Source organism: Pyxicephalus adspersus, chromosome 6 (assembly GCF_032062135.1).
Source record: "Pyxicephalus adspersus chromosome 6, UCB_Pads_2.0, whole genome shotgun sequence".
Lineage (NCBI taxonomy): Eukaryota > Metazoa > Chordata > Amphibia > Anura > Pyxicephalidae > Pyxicephalus > Pyxicephalus adspersus.
The window spans coordinates 21,357,082-21,378,118 of record NC_092863.1 but is presented as its reverse complement, the minus strand read 5'-3'; the positions used below and the strand labels follow the sequence as shown (position 1 = coordinate 21,378,118).

General features: G+C 38.5%; 1 protein-coding gene across 1 annotated transcript in view; it reads left to right on the top strand.

Annotated features, from left to right (window-relative positions):
- The window catches only part of GPR179 (G protein-coupled receptor 179), an 85,084-nt gene that overhangs the window by 2,221 nt on the left and 61,826 nt on the right, over positions 1-21,037 (top strand). The gene's annotated exons all lie outside the window — the stretch shown is intronic.

The window sequence follows — 21,037 nt, the reverse complement described above, 5'->3', positions numbered from 1 at the left end:
GAAAAGAGATATCCATGAGGAAGCTTTTATTGCAACAGTGGGATCAGTCGAGCATTCAACTCTAGTGTGTTTCTTTCTTGGGTAGGAAAGGTTTGGTGAGGGAGAGAATGAAGGGGGAAGAGACTTCATCTGGATTGTAATGGGTCTGGAATTTAGTGCAAAACTTAGCTTGCAGCCTTCTGGGTGGAGAGATTGATAGAGAGGTCACCTTCTAAAACTCTAGTAAGGTACCAGGTGGTTTGATTGAAACATTTGTAGAGTTGGGTCAGTGATTGTGTTCAATGTTTCAATAAAACTCTCCCATGTTTAAAAAAAATTGTGAGGTTTTAGTCTCTTTGGATTAGGAGGTCCTTAACCCATTCCATTTAAAATAAATGTTGGAGCTTGGTGAGGAATAGCTGGATCAAAGGGGGTGGGGCAGTAGATATCCACCAATGGACAATGTATTTCCTTCCCACAGCAGTTAGGAAGAGTAACAAATGTCTGGTACCATGGGAGTAGAAGATACTGTCTCCACCTGCCATACCAAATATTGCCCAAGTAGGGGTTAAGGGCAGCTAACTGACCAAATGCGTTTGGATATAGCGGCCAATTTGTCTTTAAAAACTTTAATTAGAGGGAAGTCCAATAAGTTATGATAAAGATCTGCTTGCGCTGCACCCCATTTAGGATAGGTACTGGATTCAGACAGGCCAATGCGGTGTGCCCGCGATGGGGAAATATATGCTCTGTGGAACCGTTTGAGAAACATCCTTTACTGCACAGATGGCACTGCTGTGAAGGACACTCATAGCATTTATAGTAATTTAGCAATCACTTTAGAAGAGGACGAGGGGCATAGTAGCATGGTGTCTAAGGGATTATGCCAATCTGTAGCTGATAGGGAATGAGTGATTTTGGAGCTGTAGTCACGTGACTGGAAGAGAATAAACAGGTTTTGCTCAGTTTTTGAGTACTCAGATTGTAATTTAGAAAGAGTATAAGGTATGTGTGTTTTGGGATTGAGTAACGATCACACTGAGGATAGACCTGTGTCTGACCAGGCTTGGAAAACGGGAGTCCAGGAGTGAAATCAGAGTTTCCCCATAATGGGAGAAAAAGGGAGGTGTGGGCATTTAGCAGTGCTCTATTTCAAAAGGTGTGCCATAGGTGCCACTGTTAGGCTAGTAACGGGTTGTGCTCAATGAGGACAGGTAAAAGCTGCTTGTGGAGATGTAGTAGAAAAATGGGATGTAAGGGGGAGCTAAGAGCAAAATCTATATAGAGATTAGTATAAAAAGAGATGCCATCGAGTGTTGAAGTGTTGCTTCATTGTACAGCGCAATATTAGGTAAGTTGAGGCCTCCATTGGACACTGATTGGTGGGGAACAGAGCGGTGGATTCTGGAATGTTTGCTACCCCAGGTCAAGTGTCTTAGTAAACCATTTATGTACTGGGTTTGTTTAGGTGTGAGAAAAATAGGGAGTGCTTGGAGAAGGAAAAGCAGCCTGGGGAATGGTACCATTTTTATCAGGGCTATGCGACCCATAAATAAGAAGGGGAGTGATGACCCTGATTTGAAGGAATCTTGCATGTTACATAAGGCACCGGAAAAATTGATTTATTAGAGAAGGGGTGGATTTTTGGAAATGTGTACCCCTAGATATCTATATGCTTTAGCCAATCGAAATGGAAATTGTTTGCTCTAGGTTGGTTTATGTTTGGGGTATAGATAAAGGGCCTCTGATTTATCATAATTAATGGAGTATCCTGACAATGGACCGAAGCAGGATAGCAGGTTATTGATGGCAGGAAGAGAGGTTTCGAGGTTTTAGATAAAAAGGAGGACATTGTCTGCAAAAGCTTAATTTCTGTGTTGCCAAAGGTGATTCCCGTGGGTTTGAAATGAGGAGACGTAGAAGAGGGTAATGGGCTATAATACAAAAATGGTGGGACAAGGGACATCCTTACCGGATGCCTCCTTGCATGTGTAACTGTTGGGACACCTGATTATTAACTAATAATGAGGTAGTAGAGAAATCGGACATAGAAAAAAAAGGGTCCAAATTTGTGATGCGCTAATAGAGCATGTTGATAGGGCCATTTTACACCTTATCAAAAGCCTTTTCAGCATCAAGGCTTAACAAAAAATTTTTTTTATTAAAGGGGAGTGTAGTGGCTGGGTTTGCTAATCTGATTCCTGTAGGCCATCTGGACCTGAGGTCTTTCCCATGGGCAGCCTTCGGATGACTAACTCAATTTCAGACAGCTCAATTGGAGCATTAAGATTTTCATGTTGGGAGGTAGATAGAGGGGGCAGTTTAGCTTCCATTTGTAGGCCAAGTAAACTGTGGAGAAATGTTCTACAAAAGAACCATTATTACTTTTAAAATTTTAGGGCTGATATAATTAGATTTAATTATATATAATAATATATAATAATATATGATTGGTAAATTCCAAGACATATAACCCTCTTCAACAACCAAAGGAAAAGGGGGTTTGGGCAGAAAACAGTTTCCTAAAGTTCTCCCTAAGATCAGGGTCCTACCTAGACATTTAGGAAATCCCATTAAAATCATTTATTTACCTTTAAATCATATGAACAAAAAGGAAACAGAACAGTAAGGGTGTTTAGAGTTGGCAATGTAGTTTATGTTCTTGATACAAAATTACATATATCAAAAACAAAACATTTATTATTACATCTAATAGGTTTCAATGGGTATTGGGAGTTTTGTATCACCTGATACAAAACCAGAGTGCACCCAACCTATTAACTACACAGATTTTCTAGTTGCTATTGATAAGCAATAGCTAGTAAGAACAAATAAATGATTGTTTACACACACATATGTATATAAATATATATATATATATATATTAATTTAATGTATGGATGTGCTTAGATGATAACCTTTTGATACTATAAAAGATAATATTGTATACATATATATATAATAGGTGTTGTTTCAATTATGTTATTATAATGAATTGTGAAGTTATATTGTATGATAAGGAAATAAGGTTAAACGGTTGTTACCTTATTTTATATGTTGTGTGAAAGGTGCCTAGAAAGGTACCAGAGGGTTAGTTATATATACATATATATTGTATACTGAAAAAGGATTTTTATTAAAAAGGTTGTATGGTAAAAAATTGTACTGGATTATAATCATCCATGTATAGGAATAAATGTAGACTTACATTTTGCAGTAGTAAGTGGTAAATGTAGGATATATATATACATAGAGTACATACAGTACTTCCTGTATACTATATCAGAAAGTTAGAGAGACATTGCTTTGACCTATATAGAGAGGGGCTTCCAGAGTGTCACAGAGAGAAACTCCTCTCATACGGTGCATGCTCCGTGTGGCTGTGAATTTGAGAGGTAGGTGTGATATATAGCATTTATTCTTTACATACAAACAGGGCTTCCTTGCTGAAGTGTGCAGGATGGAGGCTTGATGGGGGGGAGGTGGGGGGCGGTTTGCAGGACTTGCAGAAGAAATCTTTTGCTAAACACAGCTGAGGTTGTGGGTGATTTTAAGGACTGAGCTCTTCTGCAACATCTTGTAACTCTTTAATGACCACAACAAACTCTGCAGTTGTTTCATTTTTGCATATCAAAGCACAGCTTGCTCCAGAACTTATTGAATAAGTTATTTAATGGAGTTAAAAACGTATATATAAATTGTGGGCAGCATCCAGAACAAATTAAATGATTTTCTATAGAAGCCTATGTGAAGTCACGTTTCGGCTAACAAAGATTTCGGCTAACAAATGTGATTCGGGAACGAATTATCTTTGTTAGCCGAGGTATTGGTAATACTCACTCCATTATTGAGTGATAATAAATAATTATCTCCAAAAACTAGATTCAATCATATGATTCCATCCATAAACAGATTTCCACTTAAATTGTAAGTAAAACCGCCATCCTCTGTGACACCATAATGGAGTGAGGACTGTGCAGAAGGTCTTGTCTTTTTTGTTTTTTCACCCGTAGGATTATTTAAAGTTTTTTGAATAACCCCATTCTATAAGTCTCAGTTGAAGAGCTTTTGCTTGATTGTAAAAATCAGTATCAGAGGAGCTGTTTCTGCTAAGCCTCAAGTACTGCTGTTGATAATTGGCCGAGGGTGTGCGCTGGCCACATGAAGGATGGTATTCCTGGCTGTGTCCTTCCTATATAGGGTGGTGGATACTTTATTATTCTCCTGAATTATTAAATTAAAAAAATCAAGGAATGACAGCCGTTGCTTATGATTTTGCAAAGTAAATGTAAGGTTAAATTGGTTGTCTTGGAGGGCAATGAAGAAGTCCAGGAGGGATGTAGTGGTGCCTGTCCAAAAGATAAGGATATCTTCAATCTATCGCCACCAGGACTTTATCTGGTGGTGGAAAGAGCTCATTAACGGTGATAAGAAGAGATCCCTTTCCTATTCACCTAAATACAAGTTAGCATTGTACGGTGGATACTTTGTGCCCATTGCTACCCCTTGTATTTGTAAGTAGGTTATATAATCAAACATAAAAATATTTTTATACTTGATACATGTGTATATCTGTATACATTACCAAATCAATCTTTCAATACTATTTTTACTAATGGTATTACGCATGTCGCAGGTTCTAGTGCATATGAATTAATGTTGTTCAATATGGCATATTGGGAATAATTTGATTCTGGTATCTTAAACATTCCACAAAATGTTATCTGTACGTATATATATTCACCCAAATTACAATTAATACTTCACGTCTTATATTGTCATTACATCCTTCAAGGTTTGTATCGCATAAAAAAACTTTTTTATACATTATGCATATTCATGGTATATCAGAATGATTATCATGTAATATTTATATTTACAACTATATAACCTTTGTTCAAAATACTATATGGTTCCTGTAAGATTCACCATGGTTGTATATATTTTTCATTGTTGTGTATATATTCTTTATTGACACTGTAGATTTATGTAATATTTTGTTAAAAGTTTATTACTCTAGATCTGCTTATTTTTACATACTATATTGAAACCTATTTTGGTTTGATTACATATCTATTATAAGCTTACATGGAGACCAATCCTACACCTGAGATTACACATTCCACCATTTTTTTCAATCACACATAGCACACAGTGCTCTTCCATACATGCCCTCTGTTTGCTCATACGACATCCACTTTACACATTCAACCTTCTCCCCAACACTTTTCCTTTTCCCCCCTACCTTTTACCTTACTTTCCCTGCCCTATTCCCCACCCCTTTTGGCCACACTTATAAATGATTTCACTTGTCCATCCATCCGTCCATCTGACAGTAGTATCTAATGAACAACATTACTACTGGAAAAAGTAAGTCTAACATTTATTCCTATACAAGGATGATCATAATCCAGTACATTTTTTATCATACAACCATTTAAACAAAAATCCTTTTGCTGTGTACAACATATATGTATATATAACTATCCCTCTGGTATCTTTCCAGGCACCTTTCACTCTCATTTGTTGGAATTGGAATACACCTTATTCCTAAAAAAAGTAGGTTTTGTATATTCACATAAGATAACAACCGTATAACTTTATTTCCTTAACAGTTCTTGATTTTTGATCTTTTATTTTCTATGTGTATTTCTTTATCTACTTACCCTTAAGGTGCGTACACACTTCCAATTTTTATCGTTCAAAACGAACGACGAACGATCGATTGGGCAAAAAATCGTTCGTAAAAAAGTAACCAACGACGCCGACGAACGAGGAAAGTCGTTGGAAACGAACGACCGGACCGGCGGATCGGATTGGACGACGATCGTTGAACATCGTTCGTGTGTACGGTCGTTCGTTGATCGTCCATGGTCTGAGCATGCCTAATGAACGAACGTTCGTTCACTTTCCTGTCGTGCACATACTTCCTCTATAGCTCAAACGATCGTATCTATTGTGTGTACAATATCTACGAACGATCGTGTCGTTATCTCTATGTGCAGCATCGGTGCTATACGATCGTTCGTAGATATCGTGCAGGATCGTTCGTCGTTCGTATTCCAACGATAATAATTGGAAGTGTGTACGTAGCTTTAGTCTAAGCGTCCTCAGCATTATCCCTGAAGAAGCCAATAGGTGAAGTGCGTCGGGCTAAGAGGCGTCTAGCATTTATTTGTTCCTACCAGCTGTTGCTAAGCCATAGCCATACAACTAGAAAACTTATGTATAGTTAATAGGTTCGGTGCACCCTGGTTTGTATCAGGTGATAACTCTATTAACCATTGAAAGCTATTATATGTATACCCCAACTGTTCTGTTTCCTTTTTGTCCTACTACAACGCACTTTGATGTGAGTGGGGTGTGGCAAACCTTAAAGACACAAGAGTGGAGTCTATACCCCTATTTTCCTTATAACCCTCAAATCATTATCAAAGACTTTCAACAGACTGCAACACTTTTAAATTATCCAAGCTGCTGGGAAGATGGCTGCTTGAGAGGTTTCCGGCGTCCAGCATGCTTAGCCGTTTCAGCCTACGCTGCCTCCCTCATCTAAATCGGCTCTGCCAGGTGACATCACCTGTGCTCTATGAAGACCAGAGCACTGAAGACTGAAGTAACAAGCTTTCTAAAAGGTACATATTGGGCCTTATTCATTAAAGCTCTCCAAGGCTGAAGAGAATACACTTTCATCAGTGAACCTGGGTAATCCAACAATCCTGGAATGGATTTCTTAAAAGTCATTTGCTATTTGTTAGCAAATATTTTCAATCCTGGACCAGATCCATTACAGGTTTACTGGATCACCCAGGTTCACTGATGAAAGTGTATCCTGTCCAGCCTTGGAAAGCTGTAATTAATTAGGCCCATTGTGTAACTTTACAAGGCAACTATTAGATTACATTATGGCTGCTTACTTGAAATACTTTAAAATGGATTAAATTAATAACAGTGTATTTATAAACATTTTTGTTAAGAAACATTTACGTAGTTAGATTGAAAAAAGACATACGTTCATCAAGTATAACCACTAGGGAAATAAATACGTCTCAGAAATAAAATTCTATGGACATAATTCATCCAGAGGAAGGCAAAATAATCCCTGGTATAATTTGCTCAAACAAGAAAAAAATTCCTTACTGGTTCCATGAGGTAATCGGATGTTCCCTGGATCAACAGTGTTATCTTTACTTTTTAGGATTAATACCCAGTTACAGTATATTTTGTGCTTCTAGAAAAGCATCTAGCTTTTTTATAAAGGAATCTATATTAGTTGCTGAAACTACTTTCTGAGGGAGCCTTTTCTACATTTTCACAGTGAAAGAATCCCTTCTTTATCCAGAGCTTAAACTTCTTTTTCTCCAGACGCAAAGAGCGCCCTCCTGTTCTTTGTAACGATCTTAAAGTGAATAGTTGGGAAGAGGGTTTTCTATATGCACCATTTATATACTTATAAAGAGTGATCATATCCCGCCTTATACATCTCTTCTCAAGGGAGAATAGATTCAGTTCAGCTAATCTCTCCTCATAGATGATTTCTACCGTTCCTTTTTTTAGTTTAGTTGCCCTTCTCTGCACTCTCTCCAATTCCACAATGCCCTTTTTGTAAACTGGTGCCCAAAACTAGACTGCATATTCAAGGTGAGGTCTGACCAGTTCTTTGTAGAGGGGCAGGGTTTTGTCTCCATCTCTGCAGTCTATTCCCCTTTTTAATACAAGCAAGTACTTTGCTAGCTTTTGATATTGTAGCTTGGCATTGCATGCTATTATTTGGTTTAGGATCTACCAGAACCCCCAGATCCTTTTCTATTTCTGACTACCCCAATTTTATTCCCCCTAGACCAGCAGTGGTGGTCCACGGCTATGACCAGTGTGCCCCCCAGTGGGGTCAGAAGATAGACCCCGCTGGGGGAGGGGCGCACCGGCCAGAGCTGCAGACCATTTCTCCCGTACGGAGACAGGGCGGTGGGCAGGTTGTGTCTCTGGACCTGCGATGAGAGAGTGGGCTAGTTCTGGCATCATGACATCACTATGGGGGAAGTTTCTTCCCCTTTGAGTGAAATAGGGCTCAAAGCACATGCGCAGTCTGAAGCCCGTAACTTTAGTGGCCTGTAAATCCGAAAATATTGACGGTGAGGACAGTTTGAAAAATGCTTGTTGTCAGCCCTCAAGTGCATACATTTGTCAATATTAGGTGTCATTTTCCACTTGGCTGCCCAATCAAACACTACATCCAGGTCTGCTTGTAGATTATATAGACAACCTAATTCTATTGTTATTATCTTACTTTTCGATCAGTCTAAGAGGTTTCTCAAACAAAATGTGTTTCCTGGTTTGATTTTTAACTTTTTTCGATAAGCTTTTTTAAGACTATTTCTTTTATCTCTAGCAATCTCTTCCTCGAATCCCATGCCGCCACTTCAAAATCATGATTTTAGGAGCAGTTGCACCATATTTTTAGGTATTGCGAATAGGGAATGCTCCTTATTAAAGGAACTAGATGTGCACTTCTGGCTGACAGGACAGTATTGCCAGCAGTGGGCTTATCATACAGATTAGATGTAAATGTGTCCCCATTGCAACTTTTTCTACCTGGAGGTATATTTTGTCATTATTTGTCATGGCACTACACTCCAACAATTTTCGGATTTCTGCTGGATTATCCTACAACAACACCACTCTCTCCAGCCACTGCTCACCATACTTCCAGACAACTCTATCTCCTATCAGTGGGGCTTACCTTTTAGCCTTACCACTCAGGAGGATGGGTGATCAATGGTTTTGCAATATCCTGAGGATCTTCAGATCTGTCAAGATTTGGATATACTGTCAACCACTCATGTGTCTGGGGCTTGGAAGCAGATTTCTAGACACAGGCACACTCCACTCCCCAGTCCTACATCCTAGATGGCAGTAACACTGTTTTACAGTTTTGAACATTTACCTTTCTTCACTTTGTGGCCTACCGATAATCATTAAGGCGTGTTAATGGCCCACTATGTTCCTCTTGTTGTAAAGGTCTGGGTTCATGTCCATCTATCCATAGTTATTTGCTCTTGTGCACAAATGTGGCTAATCATTTTAAATCAGAATGTTCTTGCTGTTTGATTCTGGGGTTGCCAGCCAGGGGGAAATTAATGGATGGAATGTTCGACATGACCTCCTTGGGGCTTCTGCTGCATTCCATTTAGTTTGGCAGAGGGGGTTTTGGTGTCTCTATCTTTGATGTCTCTATCTTGGATGCTCCCACCGATTGTTATTGTTAAATTCACTTTGGGTTTTTTCTTTTTTGGTCTCTGTTGTATATTGTCTATACTACTTTTCTTTCTCTGCGTTTCCTAAACTTTTTTTGAGGGGAGTTATTATTTTCTCATATTACGAGGAAGAAGGAGCTCCGAGATTCTATTGAATGTTGATATATTTAACTTGGGATTTAGTACTGTAAATATTATGCGGTCTGTCTTTGCAATGCTTATGCATTATTATATGTTTAAGTGAATGTTAAAGGGTTGAACCCCTCCTCTAAACATTGGTTGGACCTGTAAAAGTTTAACCAATATCGTGGAGTGTTTCTTTCAGCAAACTCACCTCACACACTCCAGTTATTACACCTTTGCTAAACAGTATTATTCGTCTGTTTGTGCAACCTCTACTGACAATAGGAAATCTTTAGGGGTTACTATACTCATATCTTTTGGGGTCTCTTTTGTACTCTCCAAAATCCATAAAAGACTGGATGGGTGGGTTCTGGAGCTTATTCATACTTTGCTCCACAAATATGGTATTCTGGGTGGTGATTTTAGCTTATCACATACACAATCTTTAGATTGTCTCACCCTTAGCACACAGAAACAGCCCCCTCCTACCACTCACATATCATCCTGTTTTCGAGTATTGTTGCACAAATTTTTCCTGTATCATATGTGATATGTACTACACCCCCGTGACAGAGAGTACTCCTTTTTCTCTAAGCCTCATCACACCCACACCAGAATAGACTATTTTTTGTTCATTTCCTGGCATTTGGAGTTGTCACAAACTCCCAAGTTGGACATTTAAGTCCCTTTCCTTTTTTGGGAGTATTGCTGTTAGGAACGGCTTATCGGGCTGCGATTCAATACTGGGCACCACTGCAGTGTCCCACACTGCCTATTTTGTCCAGCGATGTCATTTGCAGCAACAAGGAGAAAAAGAAATAGAATCTTCTCCTGCATCCCTTTAGCCGTGCAGACTGAGATGCACTATCTTGGCAAACCCTGCACACTCTGCTCTAATCTTTTTTTTTTTTTTGCTGTTCTTCTCTTCTCTCATGATATCACCAACAGCATAACCCAAAATTACTGCTAGCCTTGGATGATTATTTATATCTGTGCTTTCATCCAAGCACATGGAGTAACAGGCTGCTTTCTGTAAGTCAGTGGTAAACTGCTGACTAACATCACCTGCCGGTGCACTGGACTCATTCTTTAACAGAATTTCTGCTAAGTGGCTTCTCAGAGATGTGTTAAATAATTTTACCCTTGTTTGGAAAATCATGAAAAAGGGAATTACTCTCCGATAACATGACCGTTTTCATAATATCCCCATTAAAGGGGGGCTTACTATGTTTTGCTATGCACAGTGAAATTTGAAAACTGGCAGCTGTCAGATGATTTGTTCTAGAAAGATAGTGGCAAAAACTAAGATACTGGGAATAATTTCCTCAATTTCCCTTGAATAAACCCTTTTCTTTCAGTTTCACTAAGTTTGGCAATACTTTTGTGGTTGGTGTCAAAGTGTTGTGTGAACCTTGATGTGCGACACACAACACTTTCATTACACAGAATACATAAAGCTTTCCAATTGCATTCAATCACTCTAAATGACTCTGTCCAGGCCTCTTGGAATGATCTTCCACAATCTGTTTTTGTTTTTTTTGCTGTACTAATTTTTGGGTGTTCAAGACTTGGAGTCTACAAAAACACAAAATTAAAAAATAAAATGAACTACCCAATACAAATCTATCCCTATTCCAATAATAACATTAGTTAACACTAAAGAAGTAGATATTCCCTGTATCAACCATCTACGGCAGTGATTCTCAGCTGGGGTTCCTTTTGAAATTGCTGACCACCAGTGCAAGGGTCAGTGTTCCACTGACCACCAGCTTTTGGCCTGCTCTGAAAAAGGCATCTGAGTACATTTCCTTTCTTTGAATAACCTCTGCTGTACATGCATTGGACCTACTTCTTGGGGAATTTGCATAAATAAGATGAATTAGAAAGCTGAACCTGCACACCAACCTATTCCAGTACATCGAGCATTACATGGGTCATGTGATGTCAGGTAAATGCAACCTGCTGCTATGCACTTACATTGTAACCTGAACGACCAGCAATCCTGCACGATATCTTTGGATGATCGTATAACACCGAACCTGTACATGCAGATAACGACACGATGGTTCAACGATATTGTACACATGATAGATGCGATTGTTTGAACGATACAGGAAGTGACGTGCACCAGAGGAAGTGAATAGTGTGTACGAATGATCGGGTCAAACGACATTCACCACACTGTTCTTTTGTCCCTCTGTGCAATATGCCCTTCAAAGTGTTCTCAAGGAAGAAGAAAGCAGCTCTTGCTCTGATGTGTGATGCACGATAACTGAACGACCGTACACAAGATAGATGGTGAACGATCGTCGTCCATTCAGATTCGCTGTGTCGGTCGTTCATTTCCAGCGACTATCCTAGTTAGTCGGTGTTGTTGGTCACTTTTCTTAGAACGATTTTTGGCCAATCGGTCGTTCATCGCTCGTTTCCAACGATAATTATCTTGCCCTTGTGTACTACGTCTGGTGGACAAATTACCTGTGAATGACCTGTTGCTTGTATTCTGGACTCGTCTCTGTTGGAATCCTGGTATTGCTTATCTGTGGGCTCCTGGTCCTCTGCCAGCCCTTCCGTTATATTAATATTATTATACAGCAGTTTTTTTGAAGCGCCATCATATCACGCAGCGCTGTACAAAGTCGATACTCATGTCACTAACTGTCCCTCAAAGGAGCTCACAATCTAATGTACCTACCATAGTCATATGTCATTAATGTAGTCTAGGGTCAATTTTGAGGGGAAGCCAATTAACCTTACTGCATGTTTTTGGAATGTAGGAGGAAACCCAAGCAGACACAGGGAGAACCTGCAAACTCCATGCAGGTGTCCCTAGACACCATCCCTTGTGCACTAAGTCCTGGGGCAACCATGTGCTGGGAAATGCAACCTGTCTCCCAATGTTGAGTGGGGTCTTGCTATAGGTGAAGAGTGCAGCATTAGTTTGGGGGAGTGGTGTCTTGCGAGTACTGTTGCTGGGCCAGGGCCTTACAATTGCCCTTGACTTCAGTAAATACTATTATGCAGCTCATTTGCGTAAACTGACTTTAAAGGCTACCTTAGCTACCTTTACTCCGCTGAACTGAGCTAGATAATTATGGATTACCCCAACCCACCTTAATTCATTGCCATGATGCTCCACAGCGTCATTATCAGATAATCTACAGTTGGCAATAATGCTATTTTCTAAACATCACTTGCAAAAATGTAAACCTAAATTTCCCCTAAATAGTAGCTGGTTCCCTCTAACCTCTTTTTTATATACATCTCAAATTCTAGATAGCTTGACTACACGGATGATTTCAGGGGAGTCTTTTGTTTTAACCAAGTTTTACACTATACGACACGAAAACTACTTTCATTTGACAATTTACAAGATAATTTGATTTACCCACTAATTCTTTTTATGGGTATCTCCAAATTGCAATCAATCACTAAGGTTTGAATTTGGAATATTTAGTGTGGAGTAATGGTATTTGTTGTGTATTGGTAATCAGTTTGGATCCTGGAGCCAACCCCTATACTGCAACTTGATAATATTATGTTTAAGATATGGTACATGTCAAACTATGATACAAATGACATAAGTCTGTATATGGAAATATTAGGAATCTCCCCCTTGTTATATCATATCAAATATTTATATATATCTTTATATTTTTGTATGTTAAAAGTATTTATTCCTTACATGTTGTGGCCATTGTTGTCACTAATGGACTGTTGGATAAGTTTGATCAATTTCCATTCCTGCACGCAACCCTTTACCTCTCAATTTTTATATACACCAAAACCTGTTAATTACAATGCAAACTGCATATGATTTCTATTCCCACCCTTGAAGGTGGTCCTCCACTGCCCCTTTTTTATGTACAAGAAACTCTGCTGAATTACAATACTATCTGCCCCAAGAGGCTGGCACAATACTAGACTAACGTTCTGGGTGTGCTGACTTTACAGTACTGCGCAATGGCTGCCCCAGGCGCATGCGCAGTGTGATGCTGGGTACACCAAGTATGGGCGGAAATGCCCATTCTTGGCTTGCCGTATGTAAAGTACTGGCACTGTTTCTGGCGCATGCATAGTGATGCCCAAGGTACACCAGGTATGGGCGGAAATGCTCATTCTTGTTCTACCATCCACTTAGTACTCTGGTGGATGCACAGTATCACCATTAATATGGTAAACACACTAATTTAAGGGTGGGCCAGACACAGCAGAAGTCCCTCCATGAAAGGCTGCCGCCTGGCTCACCCATAGCACTATACCACTACGATCCAATACATTTAAAGGTAACCATACATATACATATAAAAATTGATTTTGGTTAAAACTTTATTACTACCTTGTGAAGTTAACAGCTCACCCCTAAATTTATTTTATTTACACTTTAAACTTTAGGTAGGTCTATATCCCTTAAGCTTACATAAAACACGTGAATAATTAGTATAAATATCCTAGAAAGGTAACCTATGTAATCCTTCACCTTTTACAGTGTACACTACCATGAATGAAAGTATTTATGACAGCACAATCTTGAATATATAGGAATACACTGCATGTATTGACATTATATATATTGTTAAGTCAATTTAATGCAAAATATAAACACCTGAATAATTCATTATAATATATGACAGAGCTAATTTGATTACTGTAATGCCCAAACGGGAGCTCTAAGCAGGAACTACTAAAAAGAACAGTAATTGAAACATGTACATATATTTAGCTTTATTTCAGATTTAACACATATCCCTACAAACAACCTATTTTGGTATAAAATTCCAGATACATCATTGTGCAGCGCAATCTCCTAAACGAACGTGGGTTTTCATAAGGACAAAGAAGCATTCAACAATGAATTTGCAATACGGGCGAAGTCTTTAATTAATACAAAATCACTATACAAGTAAGCAATTACAATTGATTGAATTATAATCAAATTCCTAAATTTTTACCCCAAGAGGACTTATTCCATTATCTATACTATAATAGTTCTTTTTTCCATGTCTAGAACAATCATCTTATTCAACCAGCCATTTTTGCTCATTTCAAGCAGAGGTTATTTACTATTTTATCTGTGACCAAGCATCAACAAAACAAAGCTACATTTATATATGTATATATATGAGTATATTTGACTTAACTTTTGATATCATAATTTACAACACTAATTACTTCATGTTTACTAACAAGTAGATAATAAGGTACTTCTATAATAATTTTTTGTATACTGTTGTTATGACTCTTTGTTAGCACAGTACATACAACTTAATAATGTTTGACATGTATATGTACACTGATCGTATGATGCATTATTATAATCTCTAAGGTTCCCCAACCCCCAGGAAGCCCAGTAGGGGGAAACGGGTCGGGTTTTAAGGGACTAATTACAGGAACATATTGCAAGGATTCACCAGCACAAATAGATGCTATTGTCTAGTTTTGAAGAAAAAAGACACCCCTCACTGCATAATGTAAAGCGGATGGAGGAGGGGTCCTTCAAGTGTGCCATGATAAGATTGTATAATTTCAATCTGCCATATTGTATTATGTAATTATTGTGAAATTTAAATATATAGAGCCAAAAAAAACCCTCTTTCGCTCTCTGTTGTATTCTTTATACACAAACCAATTTAATATTTATTGTGGAGTGCTACTCCCATTTTTTTTTAATAATGTGTGCTTTTTTTCCTTCTGTAATTATTAATTTTGTTCTGATGTTCTGTTGTATTGCCAACTTGGTTTACTCTTTCTTAAGTAAGCTGTTACCTGTGCTAAGTTTTGAACTCCAACTAAAATTGTTTACCATGCTCTATGGGAAGCCTGTGGAGTTTTACCTAACTTGAGATTTAATTTATTTCCAGCAAAATCATAGCTATGTAGTCTACGAAGATGGAATGGTTTGGATACTTTCATTAACTCTAAGGGCCTGAATAGCCTGCATAAACGTGCTGCTTTATGGTCCACAGCTAAACATTATAAATGGATATTCTCAGTGCACAAGATAGACAATTTATAGTTTCTAAATTCCCTAATTGTATTTATAAATCATTTCCACGCATATTCATGGTGAATGCGGACAAAAAACTCTTATTGTAATAAAAAACACATATATGCTCCCAATACCAGACTTATTTAAGGTTTTTTAGGTTAGATCTGTGTTGAAGAAGACACAAGATGTACAGAAAGGACATTTGACAGTTTTTGACACCGCAGCCTATAAAATACATCACAGAATTTCACACCAATCCTTTTTAGAAAAGGCCAGTTGCTATGATATCTGGAGATGTTGATATGCTTCAGAGAAGGAATTTGTATTCCTCCTCCCACAAATCATACTCCTGCATCGATATGTTTTGGCGGAATCCGCACACACTCTTAGCTTTTACCACAGGTAGGGATTGAGGGCAATCCCCACCTGGGTCCTCCCAGGGGAAGTGGTTAAAGTCCGCCTCTTGTCTCTTCAGATCCACCCTGGTGTCCTATAAGATAATCCTACCCTTAGAATGCATACTACCAGCTAATTAAGTGTGTACAATGACCTCACAATCAGCTGTGTCTGCTCTGTCTGCACGCACATCTTCTATCTTATTCTATGGGTTTCTGCTTCAGTCTGAGCTCCCTGAGAGTGGGTGTGTTCAATAGACCTCAGAGATCAGCTGTGGCTGCTCACTCTACCTTGCATTGTGAAAAAATCCTACCGCACATGAGCAGCAGCATGAGAGCTGTGTCTGTGCCCATGTTGCTGTTATTACCCCCAATGTATTGACCTTCATATCTCCCACACTGATTGTTGTATATGTACATAATTTCAGCTCCCTGAACATAACAAGTTGCCAGTAATGGGGTCTCAAACATAAAATCTTAATAGGAAACAGGGATCTGTTCTCATTAAAGTGGAACTAAGGTAAAAATAAAAAAAGACACCGTTATTTGACAGATCCGTGGCGTATGCGGCTGTATTTGTAATACAACGTGAAAATTTCACATCTGTACAACAGTCGGTGTAGGAGATATGAAGGTTTTTACATTGGGGGTAATGACAGCAGCATTATTATCATGTCATTAACTGTCCCTAAAAGAAGCTCACTATCTAATGTCCCCCCCTCAGTCATATGAGTTTATTACAGTCTAAGGTTAGTTTTTGGGGGAAGCATAACTACATGTTTTTTTGGAATGTGGGAGGAAACCGGAGTAACCAGAGGAAACCCACACAAACACTAGAAGAACATGCAAACTCTATGCAGATAATGTCCTGGTTGAGATTTGAATCTGGGGCCTAGTGCTCCAAAAGCAAGGGTGCTAACTTCCAAACCACCGTGCAGTGTGGACATGGACACGGACACAAATACAAACACAGCTCTCACACACAGCAAGCATAAACAGTTGTGACTACATAACAATGTAACAAAAAAATAGGAATGAATTAGGGACAGCTTAGGAAGGAAAGTGTGGCGGGGGGTTCCTCTTGCAATATCTAGGATGAAAGATAAGAGATCCAAGGGTCCCATGTTTTGTGGAACACTGTCATTTAGTCTTTGAGTAAACATGTAATTTTATCATTTGTCATTATCCAATTTAATTTATTCTTAGTAAACTTCAATGGTATTCTGGAGGCTTTCCAAAAACAAGCTTTTGTAATTCGGGCTGCTAGAAAATTATATGCAGTCAGGCAGGCGGTTGGTTGTAAAAGTGTTTCATCTAATCTTGAAAATAATGAGGTTTCCAACTGTTTGGGTAAGTTGACCTGAGTGACTAGGTAGATCAGATCAAATATTTTTATCCAAAATCTCTGAACCCTTGAGCATCTCCACCAAGCATGCAACTTTGTACCAATTTGGCCACAGCCCCTATAACAAAGAGGGGAGAGACCTGCATTTAATTTATGGAGTCTAACCGGTACAGGTACCATCTCAATAAAACTTTATAATAGGCTTTGATAAGAGAAGTATTAGGAGATATAGGTAAAGCTGAACTCGCAATACCCTGCCACTCTTCAACATTCAGCATTTCCCCCAGATCAGTGTCCCACTGGTGCACATAAAAGAGTTTTTAAAGAGGGTCAAATAAGACTAAGTATATGGCTAATATTTTCCCATTTGCTATAGATAAATCTGAATATCTCTGACCCTCAGAAAGAGTACTTTTTCTGTAGTGTAGCAGTGCTTATAACATCTCTACCATCCAACAGATCTCCAATACAGTATATCCCTTTATCAAGCCACCATTTTAATTGTGATTTGTCACAGGCAGGAGGAAATTCTGGATTATCCCAGAGTGGACTTAGAGGTGAGTGCAAGGAGTGCAAATTGTGATTCATTTTCTGGCCATCCCAGACTGCAAAAAATAAGATAAAGCGAGAGGATTGTGGTTCGTTTATTAGCTGGGATCCACATTAGTGTCTCTACAGGAATTGAAGTGCAAGAGAGGGCTTCCAATGCAGCCCACTTGAGCCTGGGTTCTGTCATAGTGCATTGACCTAGGGCAGCAATCTGCCCTGCTCTTTATTATAAAATTCAATTTGCGAGTAAGTGCCCCTACAATTTTGGGGGTAAATAAAGTTGTAGAATTAGTTCTGTGATGTTAATTACCCCATATAAAACCAAGCAATTTATTCTGAAGATTTATTAAGATGGCTTTAGGAATTATCTTAGGCAAAGTGTGGAATTAGTATGAGTTTGGGATGAACATTCATCTTAATTTGTGCAATCCTGCCAAACCATGATGACGGAGAGGCCCAACAATCCTTTAAATCTTTGATTATTTTATGAAGGGGGATTAGATAGCTTAAACAGTGTTGCCGTAGAAGGAGTTACGTTATTGTCTAGGCATGGGATAGATTTATGTTCCTAGGTAAATTTGCTACTGCTCACCATCAGGTCCGGGGCCCCAAAAAATATATATAATTATTTTAATAGATCAGGGAGCGTAATCAAAGGAGATGAAATACACAGCAGTACAAAATCTGCATATAGCCCACATATGTGCTCAACAGAGCGGCACTTAATGCCTCTTATATCTGAACTTATTCTGATCGCTATTGCAACCGGTTCTATTGCTAATGCAATCAAGAGTGGGGACAGCGGGCACCCGTCTAGTCTCACTCTTTATCTGAAAAAATAAGGACAAGTGTCCCTTCAAGGAAATGTTTGCCGAAGGCGTGAAGTAGAATGAGGCTAATAATCTGGAAAATGCTACTCCAAAATCCATCTTTTCTGGAATAACAAAGCGATATTCCCAAGAAAAACTTTATCAAAAGCTTTATGTAAATCTTTAGAAAATAGCATAGCCTCTCTACCCTTAATATCATCGCATTTTCCTGTGGTAATTGATATAAGATCCAACGCCCTTTTGGTTTGGTCTGGGACCTGATAGTGATGCAGGAAACCCGCTTGGTTCGTATATATGTAATGACCAAGAAAGGTAATAGGTCTATCTGCCAGTACTTTTGGCAATATTTTAAGACCACAATTGATTAAAGATATTGGTCTGTGGTTTCCCACCACGGAATGATCTTTGCCTGTTCTGAGATAATGAAAATATTGAGCCAAATGAGAAGCCAAGTCTGGATCAAAAGTTTTATAACATACTTTAGAAAAAACATCCAGGCCAGGGACGCTATTTTTTTTCAAACCTTTGATAGCTCGCAATATTTCTTCTTGAGGGAGTCTATAAAAAAATGCCTCCAACCCAGCCCTGGAAACTCTTGGGTCTGGGAAAATAGTTTACTGTAAAAAGTTATGGAGGGTTTCCAGAACTATCATAGTGTTTTTAGGGTTTATCACCCCAAGTGAAGAATCTATGTTTGAACTAGTGCAGAGATTTCCCCACCCCACCATTCAGTTTGTGATCCTAAATCTAGGTCTGGATGCCATTTTTGTTAATGCTGCAATTGAAGTAAGTAAGGCCTGTTGTTTTTGGTTAGAGTTGGGTAGCTTGCCTTTTGAGATTGGTGACCAGAGAAATTTGTGACCTCTGATGGTGGCCTTAGGGGCAACCCAGTTAATTATAGGAGAGGAATCATCAGGGTCATTCAAGTGAAATTCAGAGATTCTAGATCTAATAAACTAATGGTATAGGAGTTGCTATAAATACACCAACACTGTCTGAAAGAGTGGGAAAGGGAAACCCCTCCAAAATACTATTAGACTATTAGGTTGAAATGTCACTCAATAAAGATTGATTCTCCAATGGGACTGAGGGTTCTTTGTCCACAGTTCTGGAACAAGGCAGGGTCATCATCTGACCACAAGGTCGTTAAAATACGAGCTGAAGGTATATATGTGTTGCAAGTAGATTGAGTGAATGCGTGATCTATTCATGAATATTGCTTATGAGCTGAGGAATAATAAGTATAGTCTCTAGTAAATGGATTATGTTCCCTACAGGCATCCACCAAGTCATATTGGTGTAATAAAGATGCCATTTTTAAACTCTTGTTTTCGGCGTGGAAGTCTTGTCAAGTATCTGGTCCAGAGCCAGGTTGAAGTCCTCCATCAAATTCAATACACCTCCCATATGTAGAGACAAAGACTCCAGCATATGTTGGAAGAGGAGATGTTAGTCAATTGTAAAGGTAAAATATGTTAGAATAGAGTCTAAGGCTTATCCAATTTATCTGCCACTAGTATTTAGCAGCCATCAGGGTCATTATGCTCCGACTGAAGTGTAAAAGATTTATCTTTTTTTCCCAGGAATAGGCAAAAAAAAAAAACAGTGAGAAACGTTTATGCAGAATAAGTACATATATCCTTAGAGGATAACGAAATCACAGGACTTTGAAGGTCAGAATTAAGCAATTCTCTTATTTCATAAATAAAAAACCAATTACAACTTTATTCAAAAACACTTCTTAAAATACAATATGGATAAAAACAAGAACTGAGTGCAGCACTGATGTAAATCTCCTTAAGGAATACTCTCTAAATAGGTAATCCAGAACTTCAATGCGTTTCGCGGAAACTAAGTCCGCTTCCTCAGCAAGAGGAGATTTACAATTTCAACAACCAAAAATATTATAATGTATCTACATATTTATTCAATAAATCACATTTTGATGTCCCAAAGGCTTTATCATGATTACCTAGCTCAGCAAAAAAAAAAAAAAAAAATAGAACAAAAAAATGTTTCAAAATGGACATCCATGTGCTGGGTGCTGGAGTGTTCACCTAGGAGCTCTTCTCTCATGGATTGTTTAACAGGGCACAGCAGGAGTGAGGCAAAAAGTGGATAAAAATCCTTTTAAAGTAACTTTGGTGGGTCATAATTTGAAAAAAAAAAAGGCGAGGGTATATGTCAGTAATTTAGAGTTAATAACATTATTTGCTGGTTTCTTTTCTTCATATACACCTTAAGAACATGGATTATTTACTCTTACTTTTTGTTCATGATTCCTATATATTCAGCTAATCACTATAGTACCCAATGCCCCTTAGTGCAAAGTTAGTGGAAAACACCCATTAAGCTATTGACCCACTCAGGACATATATATGTTTTGAATAAACCTCCGGGCCTGAGGAGTGCCGAATTTTTAAAAATTCTGGGTTTTTGAATTGCCTGTAATTATAATGTATTATTGCCATCTAGTGGCAACTGACAGAACTACACCATCAGCTTCCTCCTCTTTGAGAATGCAAGGCCAAGGGTTTTAATTCCCAACTAGGCTGAAATAAGGAACAAAAGTT